This window comes from Lactuca sativa, chromosome 2 (genome assembly GCF_002870075.4).
Source record: "Lactuca sativa cultivar Salinas chromosome 2, Lsat_Salinas_v11, whole genome shotgun sequence".
NCBI lineage: Eukaryota > Viridiplantae > Streptophyta > Magnoliopsida > Asterales > Asteraceae > Lactuca > Lactuca sativa.
In genome coordinates, this window is record NC_056624.2 from 7,027,429 (window position 1) to 7,038,640 (window position 11,212).

Consider the following 11,212-nt stretch of genomic DNA (forward strand, 5'->3'; position numbering starts at 1 on the left):
TTGATTCAGAGAGACCGAAGTTAGTTGATGAGGTCCCAATAGTGCGTGAGTTTCCGGATGTGTTTCCAGAGGAGTTGTCGGGTGTGCCTCCGGAGAGGCAGGTAGAGTTCGGTATTGAATTGGTTCCGGGAGCTGCGCCTATCGCCAAGGCGCCTTATCGCCTTGCGCCTCCGAAGACGCAGGAGTTATCCTCGCAGCTCCAGGAGCTGCTGGGGAAGGGGTTTATTAGGCCGAGCAGTTCGCCATGGGGTGCGCCTATTCTTTTTGTCAAGAAGAAGGATGGTTCGCACCGGATGTGCATTGATTTTTGTGAGTTGAATAAGCTAACGGTCAAGAACCATTACCCATTGTCGAGGATCGATGATTTGTTCGATCAGTTGCAGGGAGCATCTTGGTTCTCCAAGATCGATTTGAGGTCTGGGTATCATCAGGTGAGGGTGCGGGAGGAGGACGTCCAGAAGACAGCATTCCGAACTCGTTATGGGCATTACGAGTTCGTGGTGATGCCTTTTGGACACACCAACGCACCGGTGGTGTTTATAGATCTCATGAACAGGGTGTGCAGGCCGATGTTGGATCGCTCAGTGATCGTGTTCATCAACGACATATTGGTGTATTCGAGATCCAGAGAGCAGCATGAGGAGCATTTGAGGGAGATCCTCAGAGTATTGAGATCGGAGAGGCTTTATGCCGAATTCTCCAAATGTGAGTTTTGGCTACGAGAGGTTCAGTTTTGGGGGCATCTCGTTAACCAGAATGGGATATTGGTCGATCCGGCCAACCTTTAGGCGGTCATGAGGTGGGAGGTGCCGAGATCACCCACCGAGATCAGGAGCTTTCTGGGTTTGGCCAGCTATTATCAGAGGTTTATTAAGGATTTCTCCAAGATCGTCGTGCCACTCACCAAGTTGACCCGGAAGGGTGCTGCGTTTTCTTGGGGTCCGGAGCAGCAGACCTCACTCGAGACACTTCGCCAGAAATTATGCGAAGCCCCAGTGTTAGCCCTTCCAGAAGGGATGGAGGATTTCGTGGTTTATTGTGATGCATCGATATCTGGATTGGGAGCGGTGCTTATGCATAGGGGGCATGTGATAGCATATGCATCGAGGCAGATTAAGCCTCATGAGTCGAGGTATCCCACTCATGATTTGGAGCTGGGAGTGGTAGTGTTCACTCAAGATGTGGTGACATTATATGTATGGGGTTCGGTGTATGATATACACGGACCACAAGAGCTTGAAGTATTTGATGGATCAACCCAACCTGAATAAGCGCCAGAGGTGGTGGTTGGACGTGGTCAAGGATTATGATTGTGAGATCCTGTACCACCCGGGCAAGGCTAATGTTGTAGCTGATGCACTGAGTCGAAGGGCGGAGGGCCCCCCAATGCGAGATGTTTGTTTGAGATTGACAGTGATGACCCCGGTGTTGGATGCCATCCGTGGGGCCCAGGCTGAGGCTGTGAGGCCAGAAAGCCAGAAGAGAGAGCGACTTTTCGGGTTGGTATTGGAATTCGTTGCCGATAGCCGTGGGCTTATGACATTTCAGGGTCGGATATGGGTATCGTCCGTGGGCAGAACGCGTACCATTTTGATGGAAGAGGATCATCGATCGAAATTCTCGATCCATCCCGGGGCCACTAAGATGTATTTGGACCTGAAAAAGGAATATTGGTGGCACTGTATGAAGAGAGATGTCGCTTGGTTGGTAGAGAGATGCTTGACCTGTCGCAGGGTGAAGGCCGAGCACCAGCGTCCACATGGTAAGCTGCAGCCATTAGAGATTCCCAAGTGGAAATGGGAACATATTACCATGGATTTCATCACCAAATTGCCAAGGACCGCGAGGGGTGTCGATGCAATTTGGGTGATTGTGGACAGGTTGACGAAGAGTGCTCACTTCTTGGCCACCAGTGAGAGCTCTTCCGCGGAGAAGTTAGCAGAGATGTATGTGAGAGAGGCGGTATCGCGGCATGGAGTGCCGATCTTGATTGTCTCAGATCGAGATGTACGTTTCACTTCCAGATTCTGGAAGAAGTTTCATGAGGAATTGGGTATGAAATTGCATTTTAGTACCGCATACCACCCATAGACTGATGGGCAGAGTGAGTGGACGATTCAGACGCTCGAGGACATGCTCCGAGCATGTGTGTTGGATTTCGGCGGGAGTTGGGACACGTATTTGCCCTTGGCGGAGTTTTCTTATAACAACAGCCATCATTCGAGCATTGGCATGCCGCCCTTTGAGATGTTGTATGGGAGGAGGTGTCGAACCCCTATTTGCTGGGGAGAAGTAGGGCAGGGTGTGATGGGTAGCACCGAGATTGTGCTTCAGACAACAGAGCAGATTCAGCAGGTCAGAAAGAGGTTGTTGACCGCTCAAAGTCGTCAGAAGAGTTATGCGGACAGACGTCGGTCTGAGCTCGAGTTTTAGGTCGGCGACTTCGTGCTCCTGAAGATTTCTCCTTGGAAAGGATTGATCCGATTCAGGAAGAGGGGCAAGTTGGGACCCCGATATATTGGCCCTTTCAGGGTGATCGCGAGGGTAGGCAGGGTAGCCTACCGTTTGGAGTTGCCAGTAGAGTTGGGTCAGATTCATGACACTTTCCACGTGTCGCAGCTGCGAAAGTGTATAGCCGACGAGTCTGCAGTGGTGCCATTGGAAGATATTCAGGTGGATGCGAGCCTGAATTATGTTGAGAGACCGGTGGCAATTAGGGATCAGAAGATCAAGGTTTTGAGGAACAAGGAGGTGCCTCTGGTTTAGGTCCAGTGGCAGCATCGGAAAGGGTCAGAGTTGACTTGGGAACCGGAGCGTGAGATGCGGGAGCAGCATCTAGAGTTGTTAGCAGAGTGAGACTTCGAGGGCGAAGTCTGATTCTAGTGGGGGAGAATTGTAACATCCGGATTCCTAGGTATCCTATTTTGTTCTTTTATTTTTGGGAATTGTGAGGAGACTCGACGAGTTGGCATCTAAACTCGCCGAGTATGGTCGCGATTTCGGATGCGAGTTCACAGCTGGACTCGGCGAGTTCATGAGTGGACTCGGCAAGTCCACACTGTTTAATGAAACCCTAATTTCCAGGGTTTGGGACCTATTTAAAGGCCCTTAGGGCCGTCATTTGCGGCCACCAACCCCTAGAGAAAAACCCTAAGATATCTAGAGCGTTTGTGAGGAAGGAGAGGCCATTCTTGATCCTTTTATGGGTGTTTTTGCAAGAAGGAGGTGACCAAGGCAAGAGGAGGCTGAAGGAGGAGCGATTGTGGTGATTTCTGAGTTCTTAGAGATCGTATTGAGGTATTTTGCTCGGACCTTCTTCAGTTTTGATGTTGATTCTTAATGTTAGGGTTTTCTAACCATTTTAGAGGATGAATAAGTGGAGCATTTGGTCCCTTCTCGAGTTTGTGTCTTGGATCTGGACCCAAAGAGGTCCAGAGACCTTAACCCTTGGAGCTTTATGAGTCATTTTGGGAGCCATGAGCTTAGGATGTCATTTTTGGGGCTAAATCACCAAGTTGGACCATTTAGATGTTATATGAGTGTTAAGGTCTGAACTTTACGTAATTATCATGCTTGGGAAGGCCAGATCTATGAATGTATGGAACAGATCTGACCTCAGGAGTTGTATGGAGTTTGTGCATGGCATGAACTCGCTGAGTCCGAAGAACAGACTCGGCGAGTAGTATGAAGGTTTCCCGTAAATCACTCAGTGAGTGGACTTGCCGATTTGGGGAATAACTCGGTGAGTCAGGGATAGTCAGGGGGGACTGAGTTCAAGGTGGAACTCGCCGAGTTGTTCTTGAGACTCGGCGAGTTGAGTCGGGATGGCCCCGCGATTCATGCGAGGTGGAACTCGTCGAGTCAGGGGAAGTACTCGACGTGCCAAGAGAGGGACTAAGAGAGTCAGTGGACACGTGTAGACTCGCCGAGTCGCCCTAATGCGCTCGACGAGTCGGGTCAAAGTTTGACCGTTGACCTTGTTGACTTTTAGGATTGTGTTCAGTTGTATTTATGAGAGTATTTACTTTATGTGATTAGGCGGAGGGTAGATCACATTTCTACCGAGTCAGATACTTACCGAGACACCGAGGTGAGTCTTCTCACTATACGTTACCTAGAGTGGTATATTGTGTGGACCAGAGGGTCTTATGTGTTATGTATGAGATTATGTGCTATGTGTTATATGTATGTTGTATGATGTTATAGACCGGACCGAAGGGTCCAACGATACAGACCGGGCTGGAGGGCCCAACGAGCTATGACCGAACTAGAGGGTCCAATGAGCTACGGGACTGGAGGGTCCCGCTGAGACACATCGACCGGAAGGTCGTATTATAGCCTCGAGTGGCGTATGTGTTGTATGCGGTATTCTGGGGAACTCACTAAGCATTTATGCTTACAATTGTTGTGTTATGTGTTTCAGGTACCAGTGATGAGCGCGGGAAGGCGTCGGCATGATTCGTACACACACTTGTGGACTTTATGTTTGAGATTCTGCGGAGATGTTTTGTGATGATAACATTTGATACAATATGTTTTGACATTATTTTATGAGTAAATGTATGTTTAAAAATGAAAAATTGTTTTGAAAATTTGCGTTGTTACACTGTGAAGGTGTACAACCGCACACCTTCATAAGGTGGCCGCACACACACTAAACTCTCCAAAGTGAAGAGTTTTGGCCTTCATTTACTAATAGAACTTGGTATTAGCACAAGAACACCTCAAGAACACCTCAAAATTTACATTTCGGACACAAAGGAGGAGTGTACGGCCGCACACTCCTGTGTACGGACGCACACTCCTGTGTGCAGCCGCACACATAGCCTGGCCGCACACACATAAAAGTCGAGTTTGGTGGCCTTACACTCAAATCTAAAGCATTACACTCATTGGGGACTTCAATAGGTGTTTGTAACACCTAATTCTAAGTGTTTTCATGTCCCTAAGATGTGTCCATGTGTCTAATAGTGGCTATATATGTGTTATCACATGTTAATAGGATCCACTTGCGTACGAAACATCGATTGACTCTAAACACTCGTAACCAATTGTGCTTTTAGATCCTACGATAAATTGTGATTTCATACCCCTACGTACGCTTTTATAAGTTTTTATAACGTTTTCAGGGGGATACAAGCCAACATAAAGGTTTTCGTAACTTAAAAACTGATGCAATTTCAATGGTTTTATGCTAAAACATTTAGATACTTTATCCCTTCGGTAAAATGCAGAGCATAAGGGACGTTTTCTAAACATAATTGCAAAGTTTTTCGAATAGTACATGAACATAGCTTATCAATCAAACTATAATAGGTATAGTTTGGAGAAGTTCATTTCCGGTTTTTAAAATCAAACTCCATGCAAGTCAAATATATAAACTATGACGGATTTAGTTTATCCATACGAATAACGAGAGTATCTTACTTGATAATTATTTTGTATAATTATTATACTCCACATTGTTTATCAACGACTTCGAATTCGAGAACAACTGAACTACACGTAAACTAGTAATACAGGATTGTGAGATTAATTTTCGTTTTGCCCTTCGGGGTACCAATAAATCCTTTCCGGAAGTATAACTAGAGTCTCCTGGAGGGAGAGCGTGAAATTTGTGAATAGATCTATTCGGGACTGACAATTCTACACCTGCACTGTTAGTTACAGTGGGGCGGGCACGCCCGGGGTGACAAATTTTGAAATCGTACGACGTCTGAAGAAACGTCAAGAAGGTTTCGGGTCATATCAGCATGGTTATCCGACTCACAATATGTAAAACTAATATGTGTTTACGGGACTATTTCTTCAACGGTTTTATTCTATAAAACTACCTATCTACTTACTGGAGGGCATTCCAGCGATCTAACTCATGGTTTTATTTGAATAATAAAACTAAACGAAACGAATCTTACTTCTGGTGGTAACCAGGGTTTTCAAACGAAATACAGTTTTCATTCAGAATTCAAATAACATGTTAGAAAATATCGGATTTTCTTGGAAAGCATGCATATCTATTTCTAAAGTCAATAACGAATGTTTTTCATACCAAACGATATTTACTTATAGTACAAAGAAATAATTTGTACAAATTCAGTGACTAGTTTCCAATACAAAAACATGCTTATGAACTCACCAACTTTATGCTGACCCGTTTTCAAACCGCTTGTATTCTCAGCACATCGATAGACAGGTACCTCCGCTCATTTTTGAAGAAGATGGAGCATCTTGAAGTCCAGTCTTTATCTTTTGTTTCTTCTAAACGTAACGATATGTACAAATTATGTTTCCAAACAGATGTAAATATTCTTAAATTGATGTAATGGTTGTGTTTACTTTGATTACTATGATACGATTGTTGTGATACTATACATGATGTCCTCCGCCCCGGAGCGTTTCCGCCTTCGGCTCCGGGGTGTGACACAACATATGAATATGATTTCCCATGATTACTTAGATGGTATTGGATCTCTATGTGAGTTGTTATAAGCATGCATAATAATGACTAATTCGCCTTTCTTGGCATTTTTCCAAACGCCAGTTTTGATCAAGATTTTGTCACCTTAGACTAGCCGAGTCTAACGGTAGCGAACAACTTAGGTGTGGTGGAGTCACCCCCGTATAGATCTATACACAAACTCTCGCTCTCCCTCCAGGAGACTCTGGTTATAACTACAGACTACAACCTGGTTATAACTACAGACTAAAACCGACACTTATTTGTGTCACCCGTTATTTCCCACTCAATCAACCTGGAATTGAATAACCTTGTTTACTTGAATAAAAAGGGTAAGCCTAACAGACGAAGAGAAGAGGGCAATAGAGGCCCACTAATCATGTATGTTATTATAGGATGTCGAGTATGAGACGGACATGTTAGCACATCACACATATGTTTGATTTGGACCTTACTAGCAAAGCAAATTGGCCATTAAGGCCCAATAGCATGTAAAAGCCATTGAGGATCCATTAGGCATGTAATCGGGTCACCGGAGGCTCAATAAACATGTGTGATTATATCGGGCCCAATAATCATGATATTGGGCCACAAAGGCCCAATAGCACGTATAGAATGTATTTGAGGCCAACCTTTGAATCGCTTATGTTTTATCGAGTTTAAGTTCGTATTGTTGCTATTTGTGGTATGCTAAATGTTTATTTGTAATAACGAAATATTTTAACGTTTGATTTATAACGAAGTGTTCATTATACATACATACATATATATATATATATATATATATATATATATATATATATATATATATATATATATATATATATATATATATATATATATATATAGGGAGTGGTTCAAATGAGAACCTAAAAAGGTTAAGAACCGTAAGAACCTCTAACTTTAGATGTTTATAAAGGGTTTAGGGTAACCCTAAACCCTAAACCCTAAACCTTAAACCCTAAACCTTAAACCCTAAACCCTAACCCCTAAACCCTAAACCCTTTATAAACACCCTAAACCCTTTATAAACACCCTAAACCCTTAACCCTTAACCCTAACCCCTAAACCCTAAACCCTAAACCCTTTATAAACATCTAAAATTAGAGGTTGTTAAGGTTCTTAACCTTTTTTGGTTCTCATTTGAACCTTTACCTATATATATATATATATATATATATATATATATATATATATATATATATATATATATATATATATATATATATATATATATATATATATATATATATATATGGGAAAAGTGAATATACCCTTAAGGGTATATAAGCTTAGGTACCCAAACTCATTATAATACGTCATTTTGTTTAATATATTCATTATAATGTTCTTAAACTTCAACCCTTGACTTGATTTACTTTCAAAATTTTCGAAATTTCATTATTATCTTCCTATTACATCACATCTTTTTGTCGAACACCTACTAGGCTATATATATTATAGTTGAAAATGAAAATTATGTAAGATGAATATAAATGTGAAATTGATAAAAATCTTGGAAGTAAATCAAGTTAGAAGTTGAATTATAAGAACATTGGACAGTTACAATGTATATATATGATACAAAACGATGTAGTATAGTGAGTTTGGGTACCTAAGCTTATATACCCTTAAGGGTATATTCACTTTTCCCTATATATATATATATATATATATATATATATATATATATATATATATATATATATATATATATATATATATATATATATATATATATATATATATATATATATATATATATATATATATATATATATAACCATGCGTTATAAACTTGATATTTTTAACCCAAAAATTTATAATCGTATAGTTGGCCCAAAAACATTTAGATTGACCATTATGGCCCCCTTTTTTATAAAAATGGCAGTTTTAGTCCCTTGTTATGAAAAATGACATTTTTGGTCCTTAAACCATTTTTCTTTACATTTTCCACCCAAACTTTATTTAATAGTAATTTCAGTCCAAAACTATTGAATTTTTCATTTCCAGACTTTATTTGTAAAAAGTTACATTTTTGGCCCAATTTCCGTAAGTTTTACAATTTTGACCCCAAAATCAAAAACTTTGCATTTTTAGTCCAATTTGGTAAGAAATTCATTTTCAACCCCTGAAAAAGTTTATTTAAGTTTTATACTCATAGTCTGTTATGTTTTCCATTTCAGCCCCTCTAGACTTCATTTTTTCGCAACCTTGGGCCCAAAAACTCGTGAGGCCCAATTTAAAGCCCAATATGCTAAATTTTATGTTTTTGACCCTTTGAAAGGTATTGTTTTCATAAAAATTAGTTTTTATACTAATAATCAACTTATAACCCTCATAAAACCGAAAATTTACAAATTACACCCAGTCTTTGTTATTTTTGCAAAAATGACACTTGTAAGGTTCTTTGGTTTTGTTTTTCACTTTTTATACTTAAGGACCCTTAGATCTATGATGTATGTTGTTTATTATGTTTTTGTTTATGATTATTTCACCCTTTCTTTCTATAGATCTCAAAATATAACAAATATTACATATTATCACAACCAAAAAACAAAGAATCACATATAGCATGCAAACACACATAGGTCATCACATAATACTTGTATTCTCCCCCAAAAACAAGTAAAAACCAAAAACAAGAGGGTATGAACTCACCTTGAGGTTTGTGGGTTCGGTTTTGAGAAGAAATAGAAGAAGATGATATAGTTTTTGATCCTAGCAACACCTTGGAGTGGATCTCGAGCTTATGAAGCTTCAAAGGTGTGATCATGGAATAAAACTATGTAAGAAAGAGTTTTTCATGTTAAGAGGAAAGAAGATGCTTGAATTTTGACAAAAACTTACCAAATATTGGAATTACTTGATAAAGATCCTCAAGACTCTAGTAAAATTTTCTAGATTTTTGGAAGATAATGAAGGATGATCTTTGGGAAGGTGGGGAGAGAATTTTGGAAGAGTGTGTGTGTGTGTGTGTGTGTGTTTTTGAGGCTTACGACCGAGAAGAAGAAGGAGAAGGGAAGAGAAATATATGAAGTGATGGATGCATGGGGAGGAGAGAAATATAGCATGGATATCCAAGATGTAAAAATGATGTGTCTTCCTCCCATAATTCCACATTTTTCTTTTATTTATTTTTTTCTCATTGGGCCGAGTTGGGCTAAAAGAGAGGGAAAAAGAGTCATTTTGGGCCCATGCTCGAATTTATGAGGCTCAAATAAAAATTTTCGGCCCATTGGGTCTCTAGGGTGTCTCACGGCCCAATTGACTTAAAAGAATAGGTTTTATGGCCCATAATAATCAAATTAGGTTAGTTATGGCCCAATAAGGCCCATTAGGGTAAACCATTTCATGTTAGGCCCATTATGGCCTAAAATGTTAAGTTTATGAAAGTGGGTCCAATTAGGGCCCATTTAAGTGTCCTAAGCCCAAAATAGTAAAATTGGAAGCTTATCGGCCCATTAGGCCCAATAAGGAAATCCTAGTCCATAATGGACTTAAACCGGGGTTTTTAGGGTTTCCAATCTTTTGCTGACCATTTGAAGTGTTTGCATAGAGTGTTTGATGGAATTTTTTTGTCATTGAATAAACATCATGCATGTTTTCAAGTTTTAGTCACAAATGTCATCATTGTTAATGTTTACAAAAGCATTAGAATTCCTAGTAGTGACATGTAAATACTGAATACTGAAAACCATAAAATGGTCTAAGGTCTAAAATGTATTTTACTTTATATTGGTTATTTAATATTTTATTTAATGTATAAAATATAAAAATAATTTTTAATTAAGTAATTAGTTAATGCAATTCAAAATTTCGGTTTTAAGGATTTAAACTTTACTTGAGAAACCTCCAAACACTTAAAATTGCATACTGGAAAATTCTATTGTATAATATTTATGGTTTTTATATTATAGTATAATAGCTATGACCTATGATCATGTAGCAAATTCTGTAGCAACATAGCTACGGATTTTGACTCCGTAACAAATGTCGTAGCAAGCTAGCTATGGACTTAGATGCGGTAGCAAACTTTGTAGCAAAATGGCTACATATTTTGATTCTGTAACAATTTCTGTAGCAAAGTAACTACAAACTTTAATCTGTAGCAACAGTTGTAGCAAAATACCTAAGCCTTATAATTCTATAGTAAAGATCTGTTTGGACCACTCAAAAAATTGAGGATCCAAAGCAACTGGTGTATAGTGGTAACATGAGGATTGATCTTAATGAAAGGTGCAATAAACTATAGTGGATGAGATGTCTATAGGGTAGGACTATAAGAGTATGTCTAAAAGATTCCAAATAGTATGTTTTGCTATGGAGGACGTTGCTGCTATTTTTCCTTGTTAAGTAACAGTGGGCATTGAGATTTCCAATGTTTTTTCTATTTATAAAAAATCCCATTCATATTGGTCTAGACTGATTTGTAGCATAAGGTGAACAACAAAAATATCAGGAATAGAAGAATAGTAGGAAGCATAGTACGATGAAGGATTATTCTATATAATACTTTAAATTCAAATCGTAATGCCATAAGAATGAGCGAAAATGTTGCTCTTCTCTCCTAACAATGGAGGGTCAAGATGCCTTTAACTCAACAGATTTTGTAAGGGTCAACTGATCCCACAAATAAGACAAAAAAAACATAAACATCTTGGACACTCGTAGTATTATGTTCGAGTGATTGAATATATGACTCTAACTAGTACCACCTTTCAAAATTAGACTAAGTGTACATTATATTTAAGT